Here is a 19,907-nt window from a genome sequence, read left to right on the forward strand (position 1 = left end):
AGATGGCTCCGAGGGACTGCTCCAAAGAGGGAAGGGAGGAGCCAGGTCACAGAGGAGTTTTGCATCAAAAGATTACTGTTAATGAAAGAAAACCAGGTATCTCAAGTTAATGAATTTAGCGCTTTTCTATGAATGGTAAGATGTCAGAGTCTGGGTCATTGAAAATATTTCTTTGATGTGCACCTTAGCTATCCAGGGCCAGTGTCCTGTGCTCTCCCATCCTGAGTCCCTCTGGGGGCACCCTTGGGGGTGGTGCAGGGGCTGAGGGCTCGGCAGGGGCAGCCAGCTTGGCTCCACCCTGAGTCCCCTCCGGGCTCACCCTGGGGGCTGCGGTAGAGGCTTGCCGCAGCACCCTTTGCTTCCTGATGTGGCTGCACCACTTTTCATTCACCATGTGATGCGATGACTGCCTTGACTTGAGTTTACGTTAGTGCCCATCTCTGAGTAGATTTTGTTTTTGTTTTTGTTGTTAATCATACAGAAAAGTCCTCATCTGTGAGGTTCTTTGAATATATGCAAATAGTTCAAGTGCTTCATCAGATGAAGCTACATTAAAAGAACATATGTATCTTTGCATGTATTTTAAAATAAGCAAAAATCCATTTGATAGTCTCTAAGGAGAGTGAGATTTAAAAAACAGAATGTAATAGATCTTCAAAAAACAGCTGTCGTGGGCACCATGCCGAGGGCAGGCGATGCGGGCTGGTAGGAGAACCACCAGAGACGGACAAGAGTTTAGGAAAGTGTAATAGGGACGCTGCTACCAGCAACAGCGGGCCCCACGGGCAGGAGGTGCGTGCGTGAGCGCCGGGGTGAGTGTGCGGGGCCTGCTACTGGGGGGAGGGACTGCGCACACAGGAGCAGGGGCTGCGTGATCGGTCCCTGCACAGGAACGTGATGGTCCTAAGACCTGTCAGGGGCTTCTTGGAACAGTAAGTTTTACGACTTTGATGAAGGCAGGATGTGAGACCTGTCTGCCTAGGGTGTTGTGAGCCAGGCTGTCTCCTGGGGCAATGAGTTAGTTTGTTAGAGTAAACACACGTCCAGAGAAGATGTTTCTGTCTGGCAGGCAGGAATGTAGGTATTCGAAGGGTCCAGCAGTGGGGAGTGGGGTTAAGGTGTCAGTGGCTCCAGGCACACAGAGAGCCCGGGGCCAGGGTTTTGTGACTCTAGATAGAATGCCAGCCCGCTCCACAGCAGCCGGTTTGCAGACTGTCAGATGACCACCAAGGCCAGGGATGTTTTATTCATGATTTTAATTATATAATTATATAATCATACTTCACAAATTCTTTCTCCTCCTCCTCCTTGGTGGATTTGAAGACTTTGAGTTCAGATAAATTAAATTCATTTAAATATGTCTTGAGTTAATTTTGAATAGAAAATATTTTAAACATGTATAGTTCAGAAGTGAATTCATTTATTTAGCTTAATTGTTCAAGATTCAATAAATGCATTCTTCTCAAAACCCAGTCCCCAGCTTGCTCCCAATCTGGAGATCACCACCCAGCTGGACTTTGTGTTTCTCATTTTTTTGCAATATTTAAACAGCATATGATTTTGTCTAATTCACTTTGTAATTTTATAAATAGTATACTCTGTATATACTTATGCAATATTTTCATTCAACATTCCATGTCTGATACTGTTTCTCAGCCATGTGCACTCCTCATTTGTGAATGTTACAGTTTATTAATACATTCTTCTGTTGAAGGACACGGACTAACATAATTGTGGCCCATTTACAACTGAATAGGATCAATCAGGGAAAATTTTTGCAAATGTCTTCTAATTGGAGAATTAACTATTCATTTACCTAATGGTTCCTTTTAAAGCACAGAGGCTTTTGTTTTAATGAAATTGGATTATGGTTAAGACAGAGTGATATTTCAGAAATTTTTCACTTCCCTAAGTTCCTTGAATCTGGTTTCATATTCTCAAGATTGCCATTCGGAGTGTATTGGTTATAGACAGCTCTTTGCCTACGTTACTTTCAAGAATGTGGGTTTCAGAGTCTGTAATCTCACAGTTCTAGCTCTGATTTTGGATAAGAATAGACAGCTATGGAGAGATACAGATAAGTGTGTTTACATATGGCACCTTAATCTATAAGTGTTGACCATTTAGTGAGTGCTTACCTCAAAGATAACATCCTCCCAACTGAGAATGTGACAGTGAGCAGCGAATGAATCTGTCTTTGCGCTCAGTGATCTCACGTGCTAGTGAGGTGTAAGTGATACCGTCATCATAGTCTTCAGCATCATTGCCAGACAACGCTGAGCACTGAGCTCCTCACCAGAACTTAGTCCCTTCAGCATCCCTGTCAGGTTAGTACTGCTGAAATCAATGCGGCAATTTTTTAAAATGTTATTTAATACTCTTAAACATGACACTGGTTTATAATACTATAATTTTGCTTTTTAACATCTTTAAATTGATAGCCAAGAGATTTAAATTTTGATCTTAATTCTACTAAAAGAAAACTAGGTCGTTTTAAGCATATCCTCTGACTTTACTGAGCCTAATATTTTACTTGTATAAAGTGGGAGGTATAAGCCCCATAATGAGGCAAGGCTTTTCCAGGTTTGAAATTTCAGGACAGTTTACAAAGCAAACACTCCAAAGGATATGACATTTGCGGATCAGATTAAATCCAGATACTAAATAGTACGGAAATCATGCTCTCTATTCCACTTGGATGCACGTGTGTATTTGTATTTAAACCTGTCAGCTGTCTAATCTGTTTATTCTTAGTTTACAGCTGCTGAATGCTAAAATGTTGAGTCTGAGAAAAGAATGTCTCAAACATCGCAGAGAGCACAGATTACACAGATAGACTTTCATTACAGTAAGCTTACTGGGACCCCAAAATACCTTCAGTGGTATTTAAAGAAATTTAAAGAGAGCCATTTTTCTAATGAACTTTTGGGTTTACTCCATTCAGGAATAAAACAAAACAGAGTGAGTATTTATAGCTTTAAATATCCTCTTAAACTGCTTTTACAGCATCTCATACATTTTAGTATGTTGGGTTTCCATTTTTGTATGTCTCAAGGTTTTTTTTCCCTGTTTTAATTTCTTCTTTGACCCGTTGGTTGTTCAGGACTGGGCTGTTTAACGTCCACATACTTGTGGATTTAGCAGTTTTTTTCCTGTAATTGACTTCAAGTATCAGGCCATTGTGGTCAAGAAAGATAGTTACGATGATAACAGTCTTCTTAAAATGATTAAAACTTGTTTGTGGCCTAACATGTGATCTGTCCTGGATAATGTTCAAAGGAGGCTTGAGAAGAAAGTTTGTTCTGCTGCTGCTGGATGGAGTGTTCTGTATATGTCTGTTAGGTCCGTTTGACCTGAAATATCATTTAAGCCCAGTGTTTCCTTTTCGCTATTCTCCCTGGATGACCCGTCCACTTATGAAAGCGAGGCATTGAAGCCCCCTAGTGTTACTGTATTGCTGTCTCTCTCTCTCTCTCTCTCCAAATCTGTTCATATCTAGGTACTCTGATGTTGGGTGCATAATATTTACAATTGTTACATACTTTCGTTGAATCGACCCCTTTATCGTTATATGATGGACTTTTTGTCTCCTTACAGTTTTTGACTGAGGTGCTAGCTGTGCAGTACAAACCCGCTGCTCCTCAGGGAGACACTGGGAGTCAGGGTTTCCCTCTGGTTACGTGGGGCTGGGCCAGGAGAGTTCATGGAGAGAGTGTATCTGAAGTGTTTTCTGCCTGTTTTGACTTAAGTATTTTTTCATTGTCTGATAAGTAGGAGTCATGCAGCTAGTTTCTGGATTTCTCACATGATGGATAAACCCACTTACATAGTCTAGAAATGACACAATTACACAAATGGAGAACAGACTGGTGGTTACTGTGGGGGAAGGAGGAAGTCGGGGAGAAGTAGGTGTGGCCTTAAAAGGGCACCTTGGCGGATCCTTGTGGCGGTGGGGCGACGGCACCGCTCCTGCATCATGTTGCATTCTGGCTGTGGCACCGTGTGCTCACTGCACAGGATGTCGCTGTTGAGTACAGGGTCACGGGAATCTCTCTCTGTCATTTCTCACAACTGCATGTGAGTCTACAGTTAGCTCACATAGAAGGTTTAATTACCTCGCTTTAGCAGAGAAACTTTTAACATGTAGTAACATGAAGGATTTTTTTTAATGTGCTCATATTTCAGCATCACTCATGTTTAGAGTCAATGCTTGATTAAAATGAGTAGCCGAACACTTAGAGTTTTACACTGTGTTTATTATATCTTTAGTTTTAAATTAGACAGAAGTTAAGTTTTCATTTTAAAATTACATTTCTGAAGCACTGTTATGTATGCTTTTCACTTGTTATTCACAATTTAAAATTTCAGGATTCTTAAATAAAACCTAGGGAATGTCTTAATTTAATTTCACACTTAATATTTGATTGATACTGAAAAAAATGAACATATATGTACTTATTCTTTAAATCCCAATGACAAGTATTTTTTGAAATGCATTTAAAGATAATAAAATGGGGGGAAATTGTCACGTTGATCTCCCTTTTCCAGATAAGAAGCTTCTTTACCAATAGAAAAATACCAGTATGAAAAACATTAGTTTCTTATTCTCCTAATATTATAATGGAATGTTTGCTTCATTAATTGTATAATTTCATAAAATGGAATCCTAAGAGCTCAGCACCTGTTGATGTGATGTTGCATCATCTGCATTCACTGGACAATAGATTTATAATTTCATACTCATTTGCACACAAAAATGTTATATTCTCTCCCGAGCAATTCTAGCAATAAATACATTTTGTCACTTCAACATGGTCACATTTCTTTGTCATTATCAGTTAAAATTCAAATAATGGTAGAGCAAATTACTTTGCAAATCATAAAAGTTTATGCTCCTGAACATCTTTAGCAGTCTTTCTCTGAAATAAACTACTTATGAATATTGTGATTGAACTTGGATTGATATTTGGTATTATTTATTCAGGGAATTAATTGGCCCGCATATAGCTTCTTCATTTTCTTTTACTAAGATTGTTTCTGGTTTGTCTCTCTTGCTTCCGTCAGTTTTTCCCTGAAATAAGGGCAGGGAAAAACATTTTTGCCCATTTTAGGGAAACCACCAACATACAATGGTATTTACATTGAGACGTCTCCCTAAACAAACAAACAAACACAAACAAACAAACAAACAATAGAAACAGCAAGTCCTTGGTTTAAGAAAAAAAAATATTTAGTAAAGATTGAGAGTGATCAAATAAGTAAGATTTGTCTTAAGAGAGTTTTATTGCTAAACGAACCAAAATCTTAGTCTCAAGAAATGTTTGTGACCATTCAGGGTGTAAGGCCAGCCTGAGCCTTCTGACGTTCCACTGGCAGGTGGCGGACTGGAACACCACACGGGCCCCAGGACAGCGTGATCTTCACTGTCCACTGAAGACGTGGCCAAGGAGGAAAATGGAAAAGTAGGAACTGTGCCGAGAGCAGACCCTCGTCCTCTGAAGGTAGGAGTCGGGCGTGGCCAGAGAACGTTCTTTAGCTCTTCAGCGTCTCCTCTGTCATTCAGAACTGCTGTGGACTGCTGATACTTGTCTGACACCTCTCCCCTTTCCGAGAGGGAGGATTTACTGTGGTCATATTGTTTCTGTTCTGTTTGGATGGGTTGTGTGAGTGCAAGGGAGATTTCTGTTCATTTTGGCTCACAGTCTCTCTGTCAAGAGCAGCAGCGATGGAATAGCATATGAGAACAACGCACGTGGTCCAGAGATCCAGACATGACCTCGATACGTTGGCATGATAGGATTTATGGTAACGCTGGGGAGCAGGATGAGTGTATCTTCCACGAAGGAAGTGTTCTGAGCCATACATTGTGTTCAGAAGGCCACACGCTGCTTTTTATGACCATTGCTCACAGAAGACTCATTTCTCTTTCCTCTGGTTGTATGACAGAATCAGACCTCTCAACCTGTGAAATTAAGTGAGACCATGTGGTATGTCAGCCAATGAAATATGAACAGCGGTGAATGAGTCTTTTCTGGGCAGAAACTTTAAAATTCACCTTGCTAAGTGGATGCATTGAATGAGATAGATCCCCTGTCACTGGGTCCCTGTGTCACCATGTCACCTCAGTGTCGCCATAAGCCCTGATGGCAGTGATGAAGGGAATGTTCCATCACCCTACATTAGCCATGCGCACCGAGTGAAGGCCAGGAAGACCTCACCTGTCGTGATGAATGAACCCATATAAATTACGTATAAATTACATATAAATTACACGCAAAGAAGACATAATGCAACCAGTATAGTCACAGATGGAAGTACAGTTAGTTACGTCACATGCTAGAGACGCAGAGAGATTTTTTACTTTACGGAATTGATTCCTGTGATTGTGGGGGCTTGCAAGTCGAAATCCTGGAGGGCAAGCCAGAAATCCTGGAAACAGAGGGAAGGCTGGATGTGCAGGCTTTCTTTTCCCTCTGGAGGCGTTTAGTCTTTTTCTCTGAAGGCTCCCCCACCTTTTAGAGGATAATCTGTACTTCCGAAGTGAACTGATTTAAATGTTAATCACATCTAATGAAATACCTTCGTAGCAGCATCTCAGCTGGTGTCTGACCAAACGGTCAAGCCCAGTGGACACATAAATGAAGCATCACAGGGACAGAGTGAGTCTCATCTCTTTAAGAGTCGTGTATTTTTCCCCCTTTCCTGTGTTTTAACAAATACATGAGGCAGAGAGGTGGTCAGTTCCGGGAGGCACCATGTTTCTGTATAGAGCAACACGTTTTATAGATGTACTCTCTCCCCACCAAAATGTGGGAGGTTATAAATGAGAAGCTAGGAAAGTCCCCAGGCACAAACTGTGATTTAGTGTCTAGAGTCATTTTACACGATTGCATGTTCTTCCTTTGTTAAGACTGAACACCACCAAGCTGACTGTCCACACGAAGTGTAGTCTTTTCATGATTGTGTGTCTTTTAGAAGATGGCCTTGGACTTATGGCTCCTTTTAGATAACAGAACTTCACAGATAATCTTCTTGAGATCCAAGCAGTATTTATGAAGGAAGAAAAACCAAACAGTACACAGACAGACAAAAATAACCTTGCTGTTTGTAAACGTATGTTCTCTTCTGGTCTAAAAAAGAGCAGAAGACATGGACTTTTTCTCACTGTCCTTTTTGTTTAATGAAGGGTCCTTTTCACTGGAATTTACTATAAATGTGAGATTCACTGTCTGTAGCATTGTGGGAAATATTCATAAACCATCTGAGGTGTTACCAGATAGTATTTCAATTTATAATTTTCTTAGTTTGAATCCAGGTAGAATTTGGGGTTGTAATTTTTCTTAGTTTGAAATACAGATTTTTTTTTAATTTTAAAAATAATTTCCAGAAAAGCTTATCCTATTGGTAAAAAGAAACAAATATAACTATAATCAGCTTAACCATCAGTAAATGCATATAGCATTTTAAACCCAAGTGATAGACGCATGTAATGGCATATGTATGTGTGCAAGTAGATAATATGTGCATGTATAAATTTACATGTATGTATGTATGTGCAATATTCTGTTCTGGGTTGTGGCTATTTCTTAGCCTAGGCATGTTGGTTTTAAGATAACAGCTCCAACTATATACCTGTAATTTTTATTTTATACTTCAATACTACAAAATCTAATTGACAAGACTAATTATTGTGAAAACAGCAGTGTCTCACCGCATCACTTCTCATCGAGTTCCAGCTCTCTTTAGTCACAGTCTCATTTCCTTGTTGCACGTGGACAACCCCGTCCTGAATGCTTGCATCCTCACTAAGTGTCTTTTCTCTTGTCTCTCTACGTCCGTCGCTCACTCTGTGCGGGGAGGGTTATTTCCCTCCACTGGTCCTTTTCTGCCTTTGCTCTTTGCAGCATTGGGTTTTCTCATGTGCCTGCACGTCGCTGGTTGCTCCGCTGGGCATCCCTGAGACTGAGGGCTGCGGCGGGTTTCCGGGCACCGGCGTAGGCTCCCATGGTCTCTGTGGACAGTGCAGTCACGTGTGCACCTTAGCGTCTGCGTTGGAACGTCTGCTGCTGGAGCACGGTACCAGGGGACAGGCTCCAGCAGAAGTGGGGACGGAGTGAGAAAAGGGCTGCGTGAACTTCTCAGGCCCTTGGAGTGAGAGAGCCTGGCTTCATGCTGAAGCTGTCATTTACTTAGGGTGGAAGCTGGGCTGTCTTACCCTCTCTGCGTGTCTGTTTCTAAACCAGGGTGAGGTAAATACATGCCAACTGTCTTAATCCATCTGGGCTGCTGTCACTGAATACCAGAGATTGACTGGCCTATAAACAACAGAAATTACTGCTCACAGTTGTGGGGACCGGGACGTTCAGGATGCCCATGCCAGCACTTCTGTGTCTGATGGGAACCCACTTCCTGGGTCATAAACATGGCCTTCTTGCTCTGTCCTCCCATGACCTCGGGGGCAAGGAAGCTCCCCGAGGTCCCGTTCATAAGGGCACTAATCTTGTTCACGATGGGCCTGCCCTCCTGACCTAATCCCCTACCAAAGGCTTCACCTCTTCATAGCATCACATTAAGGATGACGTTTTAACGTATCTATTTTGGGGGGACACAGTTAGTCTGTGACATTAGCATCTTTGCCCATCCATGTTTGCCAGGTTTTGTGCTGACTTTTGGTCCTTAGTTCTTATGTATTTATTATTGTAAGCATAGTAGGTATTACCAGCACTATTATATAGATTGGGAAACTTGTAATTAGAGAGACTGAACAAAAAGTCTCCCCAAGACACGAAGAGGAGGAGTCAGAATTCCAGTTTGGATCCACATGAGCCAGGAGTCTGTCATCAGCCACTGACCGAGGCTGCCCCGTCCCTGAGGCTCTGGTGCAGTGCTGTCGGCCCCCGCGTTTCTAGGACCCAGGAGTATAGCTCTGCTGAGGAGCTCAAACTTGCCCTGGCCTCGGTCCCTGTGCATTTGTCCCAGACTCTGCCGTTGCCTACCCCCACCCCTCGTTTATCATCTTGGTGCTTCTGTGTCAATAACGGGGTTCCATTCTTTCTGACTTTTTAACTTGGCTTTCCTCCTGGCTCTGCCATCATGTGTGTTCCTTGATGTTGTGAGTTTATGGATATATCACAGGGAGGTAGCACTTGGGGGCTGACCCTGTCTTTAAAATATTGATTTTATAATTTATTCCATGAAAATTCCTCACCTGGTCTGTGAGGGTTTCCTTGGTGTGATTTGGATATGAGGAATTTTGTAGGAGAGTGAAATTGGTGTGACGTATTAAATTCTGTACCTTTCACAGTCATTAGTTTTTTAGATAAAAAAAACCTGACACATACAAAGATTTGAAAAGGAAAGTTATAGATAACAGGTTTTAGTAATATCTCTGAAAGTTTCGCAATGAAAGAATCCTGGAGGCCCATTATGTATACATTTTTATAGGTAGAGGAACTTTTGAATATGGAGTGATAGACGGTAATGTACCAGATTAGCCAGTATGACATGCTTACGTTTTCCGCTGGGTGAAAATGTGCCCAAGACACGTTCTGGGTTGCATTCAATGGTTGTGGGCACATGTGGATTATCTTTCTCTGAGGCTTAAAGGTGAAGGAGGCCCCATATGTGGTGTGTGAATGAGCAGGAAGAGAGACTGATTATTCAAAGAGCGTAATATGGACAGATGATCCAAGAAATTGGAAAAACATTTAAGTTCCTTTTAAATAAAGGAAATAATGTTCAGTAATATATTTTGTAATAAATAGAAAGGAGCCAAAAGCTCATGTAGTAGTATGACAGAAAAATCACAGCGAAAGACTTATGAGTCCCATTGAGTGACTGATTGATCATTCATCTTTCGTTCCTTGTATTATATTTCTTTTATTTTCATGTTGTTTCCTTTGTTCTACCTTACCGTTGCTGTAAAAGATGCCAGGAACAGGTAAATGGCAGCTAGCCATGGCCGTCGTGTGTCTGAGACCTCGTCCTCTTCTACGCACAGTCCTTCGTGACCGTGACCAGTGGAATCTAGATCATATCTGGTGTTCGTGATGGAAGGGGGTCTGGTCAGCGGCAGTTATGGCATTTTGAGTTGCCACTCTGGAAAGTGAATGGATTTGTACTCAGAGAACTTAGCCACAGTAGCCACACATCCTCCAGAAGTACAATCGGCTGACCGCATCTTCACTCCCACCCGTGTTCCGGTGGAAGGAGGCGGGACGGTGGGCCAGGGAGGGAGAGGCGGCCTGCACACGCTCTTGGGTCAGCAAAATACGTCTGAGCGAATCAGCCACCAGTAAGATTACACAAGTTAACAACAGGAGCCGTTCCAGAATATGTATTTCCAGAAGAGTAAGTTAGTCTTTGACCAAGAATACAAAGTTATGAACCAAAAAGGGAATATTTGTTTATAATAAAGTGTATTATAATGATAATAAGCTATTAATAGAATAATAAGGGAATGTCAGAGACAACTTCAAGATGATAGTTACAAGAGCACAGATGGAAGTGGGAGAGTTCCCCTAAGGACACAGACCATCAAGGCTCACACACGAACACACAGATAACCTGAATAGCTCTACAGCTATTAGAGAAACAGAATTTATTGCTAAAAGACTTTCCCTGAAATCTCTCCAAATCCAGGTGTTTTCACTGGTTAATTGTATAAAATATTTAAGAGAGAAATAATATCAATGCTATACAAAATCTTCCAGAAAACTGAAAAGAAGGGAAAATTCACAGTTCTCTGATGCCAGCGTTAGTCTGAAATGAAAACCAGACAAAGATGTTACAAGTAAAGTAAAGAACAACATGCCTCATATTCAATGCAAAAAGTTGCTCTATTCAATGCAAAAAGTTTTAACAAATTTCCAGCAAATCTAAGACAACATAAAAAAATAGTGTATAATGAGAAGAGGGAGCTTATCCTAGGAATGCACGGTGGTTTTAATGTTTGAAAATTAATCAGTGTAATGCAACATATTAATAAACTAAAAATGAAGAACTGTGATCACATCTATATATGCAGGGAAAGCACTTGAAGAAATTCAATATCCGTCCCTGATAAAGTTTTTTCAGCAAAGCAGGAATAAAGGGGGGATTTCTAAAACTGATAAAGGGCATAAATGAAAATAACATCATTATTAGCAAAAGACAGAATTTTCTGTTAATATCAGGTTTTCCCTTAATATCAGGAACAAGACAAGAATGTCCCCTCTCACCACATTAAGTCAACATCATGTTAGAGGTTCTAGCTGGTGCAATAATGCATGATAAAGAAATAGAATAAAAAAGAAGAGGTAAAAACAGTTCACAGGCTAGTCTATGTGGAAAATGTTGTGAATTCTGTAGAAAAAGCTACTTGAATAAATAAGCAAAGTAAAAAGATTTTCAGGATACAATATCAATATACAGCATTCAGCTGGGTTCCTGTGTGCTAGCAGTGAACAAATGGCACTTTAAATTAAACTCATGATATACGGTAGTATTAAAATATGAAACACTTTGGGATAAATCATGTAAAATTTATGCAAAACTCTATAATGAAAACTATAAGACATTATTGAAAATAATTAGGAAGGACATATGGAGAAATATGTTATTTTTTATGGATTGAATTAGTTAGAATGTCACTTTTCCCCAAATTGATTTATAGAAAGACATAATGTGATTCCAAACAAGACTGCAGTAGAACTTTCTTGGTAGCAATTGACATATAAGTTTTAAATCTTCTTTGGAAATTCAGATAAATAGCCAAACAAATTTGAGGAAAGAGAACAAAATTGGAGAGCTTACACTACCTGAATTAGGACTGATTATAAGGCTGTAATAATCAAGACAGTGATGATGTTAGCATGAAGATAAACAAGTACATTGCTAGAACAAAGCAGTGATTCCAGGTTAACACCTACATGTGTATGGTCAATTGATTTTTTTTTATAAAACTGCCATAGTAATTCAGTGAGAAAGAACATAGTTTTTCTAAGAATCAAATGCAAAACAAATAAGCAAAGAAACTTTAAATCTTGTGCATATTCAAATATTAATTCCAAATATAACATAACTAATCTATAAAACCTCTAGAAGAAAATTAGAGAAAAAACCTTTATGACTATGGGTTAGACAAAGATTTTATAGGTACAGTACCAAAAGAATTATCTATAAAAGAACAAATTGATAAATTGGAGTTTATCAAAAACTTTTATTCTCAATAAGATGCTGCTTAGAAATGAAAAGACAAGCCAAGGACTGGGAGAAAATATTGCAAATCAGACAGCTGATAAAGGACTTTGTCTCCAGAATATGTAAATAATGATCTAAGGTCAAAAATAAGAGAACAGCCCTGTATATAAATGGGCACAACATTGGAATGGATGCTTCACCAAAGAGGATGTACAGAGAGCAATTTAGTACTTGAAAGATACTCAACTTAGTCATTTTTCGTTCGTTTTTTATTTTCAATTTTTTTATTTCTATTTTTTATTGAAGTGAAGTTGATTTGCAATGTTAGTTTCAGGTGTACAGCAAAGCGATTAAGTTATTCATGCACATGCATATCTGTATTTATATTTTCAGTTATTTTAGGCTAATACAAATGAAACCACAATGAGAAACCACTGTCCACCTATTAGAAAGACTAAAGAAGAAAGAAAAAAGACTGTGCAAACCAAGTTTTGGTAAGAATGTGTAGGAGCTAGGACTCTCACACAGGAATATAAAATGATACAGTGGTTGTGGAAAACAGATCAGCAATTTCTTAAAAGCTAAAAACCTACCACATACACATTCATTCCACTCCTAGGCATTTGCCCAAGAGATACAAAAGCACATGCCCGTGCAAAGGCATAGACAGGGATGTGCGTGCCGCCTTTATTTGAATACCAAGTGCTGGAAATAATCTCAGTGTTCATCAAGGGATGACTGTATGAGCAAATCATGGTCTATTCACAAGGTGGAACACCTACCAAACATTGAAAAAAAAAAAATCAACCATTGCTACAACAGCACAGACAAAAGAAGCCACAGGAAAATGAGCAAATATAATATTTACATAAAATTCTAGGAAATGAAAACTAATCAATAATGACAGAAGCAGACCATGGTTGCTTGGGGAAGGGGGTCACAGGTAAGCAGGGATGGGGTCAGGGTCTATAAAGGAAGGTTTATAAGAAAGTTTTTGAAATATGGATACATTCACGCTTTGTTTATGGTGTTGGTTTCGTGGGTCTATACACAGATCAAAACGTACCATTTGTTTTATAGCTATCACACCTCAGTAAAGCAGTTAAAAAAGAAATTTGAAAAGAATCATAAATTTAAAGAATTAGTATTTCCATAAATACCACACACTCACAAACACTCATAGATACACTTCCTGATATACATTAATACTTTTTAAAAATATGTTTTACAGTTTCTTTGACATTTTCTTATGGTACTGATGCTGTGATATTTTCTGTAGAGAAAACAGAGAGAGAATTTAGTCTCTCCTGTCACTGGTCAGAATTTATTAGGGATGCCTGGATGCCTAAGAATGCAACTTCACGCTTAGCCCCCTTAACGTCAATGACAGTGTTCTCAAAACGACTCAGTGCTGATAAATTTGTCATATAATCTCCATCAATAAGGGGAGTGGTCATATTGCATCGTTTAGCTACGATGCTCCTGCACGACAAAACTATGCCCGACGCAGCGGCTTAGGTAAGAATGACTCCTTCTCGTGGATCTGTGGATTGACGCGGGCTTCCCTGGTCCAGCTGGCTCAACCCGGCTCCTCACTGGTGTTCCGTGGGTCAGCTGGGTGGCTCTCCTCTTTTTCCTGTTCTTCTAGAACTGGGAACCAGCCAGGGCAGCTTTTGCTCATGGGAATTGCAGACAAAAGGCAGGAAAGCAGATCTACGTGTGGTCCCCGAAGGCCTGGGGCGCAACTGGCACAGGGACGTTTCCAGCTCATTACTTTGGGCAAAGTCAGTCGTACGGGAGAGCAAAGAGTTGACAGTGGGATGAGTCTTTTTTTTTTTTTAACACATTAAAAACTATTCAGTTTTATTAATTAACATATAAAAGTTCACACATAGTCTAAATAAAGCCTTTCAAAATGCACTGTATGATCCTAGATCAAAATACAGATCACAGGCATTCAGAAGCATTCTTGTTCTTCTGATATAAGGATCTGAGAATTGTGACGTTTATGGTTTACAAAACAAGCTAATCAGTTAGTCGACATGAATGGACATTAATTTTCTGACCTTTTGCTGAAGAGTTACGTATGCTTTTCTTGAATATCCAGGAAGACGTCTTTATTTCAACCATGTTAACTGATACCATGACATCTCTCTATTATTATTTGGAAGATACATTAGGATTCTAATGAACTGCAGCTTTTTTATCCTTAAAAAGCAGTTGGCACACTATTTAAAATTTAGAATGATCCTCTGTATGCTTTAGTATGAAAAGGATTTCCTGAACATTTATCTAATGTCACCTCTATGAAAGTTTTAAACCAGCGACAAACGTCACCTCCATCTAGACTTTCGTTGTACGTTTTACATTTTGGGATCCTTAGTCTTCCATGGAGAAGTAGATATAAGTGATTCGTTCCTAACATAGAAGGGATCCTCTGTCCTTAAGGCAGCAAGAATCGAGAGCATGAGGAAGAAAGGCACAGCGTGTCGTCATTTGAGAGCTGAGTTACATTATCTTATACATACACGTACGTGTAATATACTGAGAGTGCAACAAACGTGTGGCTGGACAGAGACGTGAAGAAGTAAGGCTGGTTGTCCGGCCCACCACCCGCATGAGTAACCTGTGTCCTGGGTTTCTAAGCGTACTCCTTCTGGGAGGCACCTCTGTTCTGACGAGAACTGGGTCGGCTGTCTGTGTCTCTTACACATCAGGCGATTAGAACCTGCTGCACACACACGTTTCACACTTTGCTTCTTCCCTACTACCCACATATGGACCATGCCAGAGGACGTCCACACAGTGACTCAGCTCCTGGCCCTGAAGGCATGTCACAGGGCTGTCTAGGTTGGCACCACAGGCTGAAGTAGTGTTCCTGGAAGCCGTTTACATCCTGGAAGAGTTGTGCACAGAAGTAGCTGCAAACCACACAATCGGATTAAATGTGTTCTCGGCTCAATCTTTTACCAGATCCTGAGAGTATCCGTAGCCACTGCCGTGTTACCCAGTAAAAGCAGAATGTTGGCAAAAAAAGGACTAATGGGAGAGGAAGTAGAAAGGCTTGTTAATCAGTTGTGATTTTACAGATTTGATAAAAATATATGATGGTGCATCTGATGGGGCAAAAAATGTGGTGCCTTCACCCCAGGCCTTTGGAAACGGCTGAGCAAGTGAGGGCCTCTCACTCGTGCTCGTTAGTTTCCCGGCAAGTGACTCCGCGCTAAGCCCTGCTTTGCCTGTGCAAGCTAATCACACGTGGCGCTCACTCAGTGCTTCAATGAGAAGTCTGTGTAAACTGTTCCATAGTAGCTCTTCCTCTAAAAATACAGACGTAGCCTCCGCTGAACAAACTGAGCAGAGTCGCTTTAATTCTGTCGCTTACTCGTAACCATGCAAACACCGGGTCGAGACGCCAACGGTGTGTAAGTTGGGGATGTTGTCCACGGAGAGTTCCCAATCTTGCACAGTAAAGAAGGATGGTCCACCTCAGTTAGAAGACGCATCCACCTGTGTACATTAAAGATATGCAGCTTTTTTTCTATGTAAAAAAGGAAGACAAGGTTACAAGGGGTATAACAACGTGTTGGTAAAAATTAGAAAAAAACAGGAAAGGAATTGTGACTGATACTTGCTGGGCAGTGTGATAAGGACTCAACATCCCTTATGTTACTTACACCCTCACAGCGGTCTTCTGAGCTAAAAACCTATGTTCTGTCACCCTTAAAATTACCTCCCCTCTTGGGAAGATCTTAGCTCATTTTATGCGATAAGTTAGAAACCTTAGTACAATAAGAATCAGTTACAAGCAAAAAGGTTGAACCTATGTGATTCCTCGCTGAATGGCATGCCAGGTGTCCCCAGGTCCCTGCTGTCGGTACTGCCCCTCCGTCTGCGGGTGGGGTCCGTCACCTGTGTGAAGGGGTCACTGCAGAGTTGGCGTGGCGTGTTCCCCGTGCTTGAGGAAAGACAGGACAGGTCATTTCCTATGCTTTGCATTGTCTGTCAGTTTTGAGGTTGCCATCGTTTCATGGTTTACTTAGTACTCTAGAAGATGTGCTTTTATCTAAGTTTTATCAAAATAATAAAGCAAAAAGTCTAGGCTAAAAAATGTACGCGAGCAGAGGATTTGAAGGTGGCACCCGTGTGTCTGCCTGGCCCCGTCTGTCCGTGAAGATGGGCACAGGGCTGAGTGTAACTCACTTGCGAACACTGTTGTCACCATGTGTCGGCCTCACCCACTCTCAGTGAGAATCATTGGGGGCGGAGATCTCCGGGTGTCATGTCGGGAGTTCCCTGCGGGGCTCCCTGATTTTGGCATAAAGACCCGAGAGTCCTGGAAGTGATGTAACTCATCCAAAGTCACACATGACGCTCGCGACAGAGCCGAATCCAACTTCAGCCAGATCATCTCACATCATTAAAGAGAAGAAAATACTTCTGCTCGGGGACATTCAGAAGATGATTTTAAGAACATGCATTTAAGTGGGACCTTAAAGAAAAAAGTACATGATTTTAAGAGGTAGCGGTGGTAAGAAAGGGTGTTTTAGGAGCCGAGGGAAGGAGTTGTGGGGTCTGTTCTCAAGGGAGGAAAGGAGTCCAGGATATAAGATGTTATTATGCAAGAAAAGAGTAAGTGTGCATCCAGGCATGATTACAGAGGGCCTCACGCACCTGCGTGAAGTGCGTGGATTTTATCCAGCATCCCTGAGGAGACAGTGCACACGCTTCTACCAGGAGTTTGAGTTCAATTTCCCTGCGTGGAAGGAGAGAGTCTTCTGACAGGATGTGACCAGGTTACAACCAGATTTGAAAATGTTGGAGACAGATGCAGCAGTTAGCTGACCTGCACAGAAATTAAGCAGGAGGCAGGGAATTTGGGCAACTTGATACAGCTGACATGGACGTGAGGGGTAAGAAAACCGCATATGTAAGATTCAGCAGGAAAAAAAAAAATTGCATCCTGATCTCAGCCGAGACAGGAAGTCTGTGTGGTAAGCAGTTCCCTGGCTACTGGAAAGGCGGAGAGTGCAGTCATACGGAACACGGAGATTTTAGTCCATCTGTCCAGGAGTGAGTCGTGTTCCTCTTCCCTGTAGCTTGGGAGCCTACATTTCTTTACTTCCTCTCTGGGCCATTTTTTTCTAATCTGCAAAATGGCACCATAAATGCTGTAGTCCTCTTGGGGTTGTTACAATTGTTCAAACAAAATATTTCACACGCTGAGAACGGTACCTGGCACATAAGTATATTTTAAGCGTTTGTCGGAAAAAGGAGCTTGCCCATAGTCTGCACTCAGAACACTTCTGAATGAACGCATCTCCATGCTGGCCCTCACCCAAACCACTTAATTTCCGAACTGTGTCGGCCTGCGACCCTAGCGTTGTGTGTGGCCCCAGCTCAAGTCTGTGTAAGAGTCAATGTCAAGGCGGACTCAGTCCCCTTTGCTTTTCACCTGAGTTAGCACAATATTGGTACATAACATGGAAATGACAAGGGCTTAGTGGCAGGATAGAAGCTGTTTATACGACGTGCAGACGGTTGGAACATTGATTCTCACGTTGGAGCAGAAGGATGATGACTTTATCTGACTTAATAGACGATGGAACAGAAATATGGAAAAATTAAGTTACATGTCCAGAGTCATTGACTTGATAAGTGTTGAGACTTTAGAAGGAAGCTTTGAACCCAGATCTGTCTGGCTCCAGTAGGTCTGTTTCTTTCCACTGATTCAAGCAGCCTGCCCTGCCAGCTGGGGCTGGGCCTGGCGTCGGGGACTTCCAGTGGCCGCTCAGTGTGTCACCCATTAAGTCTCTTATCTGAAGAGACATATGATGTTGATTTTTTTTTAGCCTAATATTTGTATCTTCATGGAGGTTCGTTTGCCAAATTAAGCAACCTGATTGGATAGAGGAATCAGGAAAAGGCTGTCCAAACTTAACCAACAAAAATAAAAAACACTTTTTTCCCCTCTTCGTAGAGAGGCTTGTATAGTTTGAAGATGAAAACACGACAGAAGACTTTTCCAGAACGGAACAACCAGCATGTTACCCATACTTTGTAAATTCATTGACAAGCTCTGTCCTCGTTCTTCTAGTTTATTTTTTGAAGGCTTTGGTTTGAAAATCTGTCACACGGAAAGGATGGGCCAGAGTATTCACCAGCACAACAGTTCAAGGGGAGTCCACGAGCAAGGTGGCCTCTGAGCCCAGTTCCAGAGGCACACTGGAAAGCCGGCCCGGCCCTGCCCTCTGGGAGCCCGGCCTCCCAGGAGGGAGCGCTGGGCTGTTTTGTCTAAAATGAGATGCGTACGGTGCCGAGACTGTCTGGCGCTCCCTTCGGCATTTCAGTTGAATTTTATGCGCTGCTCTTGTACAGACTGAAGAGTGGCAGCGGTCCCGCCGGGAAGAGCGCTTCCTGGGAGTGGTGGTGTCTACGAGCACAGACCGCGTCTGGAGGACTGAAGGCTGCCTTCTGAACCGTGAATTTTAAACATCTGTGAGACATCTTAACATTTACAGAAATTGTGGAAAAATATTTGGAGACCTGAAGGTTAGCCTGCCCCTAAGTTGACACTAATGACGGGACATGGTTCCCTTGATTAACTGTGAAGATGAGGGAGAGGAAGGAAACAGCCACACGGTGCGCTCCTTTACTTGGGGGAGCTGTTTTGGCACAGAAGGTCTTGCCTTTCCCTTTTCCCTTTGTGTCTTCATTTTTTAAAACATTTTTTAGTAGATTGTAAAGATGCTTTATTGGTCTTAATTCAGGACTATTTTTCAAATGCCCGTGTTTGCCCTTAGTAGCTAGGACAAAAAGCGGTGCAGACTTGCAGTCTTCTTGGAGATAAGGGAGGTGTAACGCATGAGGGTGATGTCTCTTTAGTTACTGGGCTTCCGTTCAATGTCATGGGCGCTGGTGGATAGAAAGCAAACGAGCACCGGGGAGAAGATGGTGTTCTAGTTAGCTGGGATGAGTTTTTCCCAAAGGGAATAACAGAATTGCTGAGCTCAGATTACTGTTGACAGGATGGAAGGTGTCTGGGCTCTGCGATTCCTGGTCCAGTGTTTGGGAGGTGTGGAGGGAGCCGTAACCTCCACCAGGCTCCTGCACCACCGCCCAGGCTGCACCCCAGCACCACCTCCATCTGGCCACGGGACTGGCTTTCAGAGTGGCTCTCCAGTCACCAGCAAAGACAGAACCCAAGAGCTAGTGCTCACACCATGATGTTCACCTCCATGCTACAAACTATGTTCTCACCCCCATTACAAAGTTGTTTTTTTTTTTAATTGAAGTATAGTCAGTTTATAATGTTACGTTAATTTCCGGTGTGCAGCACAGTGTTTCAGTCATACATGTATATATTTCTTTTCATGTTCTTTTCCATTATAGGTTATTATAAGATATTGAATGTAGTTTCCTGTGCTGTAGAGTAGAACCTTGTTGCTCATCTATTTTATGTATGTAGTGTGCATTGTAAATCCCGTTACACACTTTTATTTTTTAATTGAAGTATAGTCGGTTTACAATGTAATGCTAATTTCTGGCGTGCAGCATAGTGTTTCCGTTATATGTACATGTTCCTTTTCATATTGTTTTTCATTACAGGTTATTACAAGGTATTGACTACAGTTCCCTGTGCTGTGCAGTAGGACCTTGTTGTTTATCTATTCTGTATATAGTCGTTAGTATCTGCAAATCCCGTTACACACTTTTCCACGTGCAGA

General features: G+C 41.5%; 1 protein-coding gene across 1 annotated transcript in view; it reads left to right on the forward strand.

Annotated features, from left to right (window-relative positions):
- The window catches only part of CSMD1 (CUB and Sushi multiple domains 1), a 1,691,213-nt gene that overhangs the window by 226,359 nt on the left and 1,444,947 nt on the right, over positions 1–19,907 (forward strand). The window contains exon 3 of the mRNA XM_064477604.1: positions 5,377–5,501. The gene's annotated coding sequence lies outside the window, so the exon portion shown is untranslated. The remainder of the gene's footprint in view (positions 1–5,376; positions 5,502–19,907) is intronic.

Source organism: Camelus dromedarius, chromosome 22 (assembly GCF_036321535.1).
Source record: "Camelus dromedarius isolate mCamDro1 chromosome 22, mCamDro1.pat, whole genome shotgun sequence".
In the NCBI taxonomy this organism is placed as follows: Eukaryota; Metazoa; Chordata; class Mammalia; order Artiodactyla; family Camelidae; genus Camelus; species Camelus dromedarius.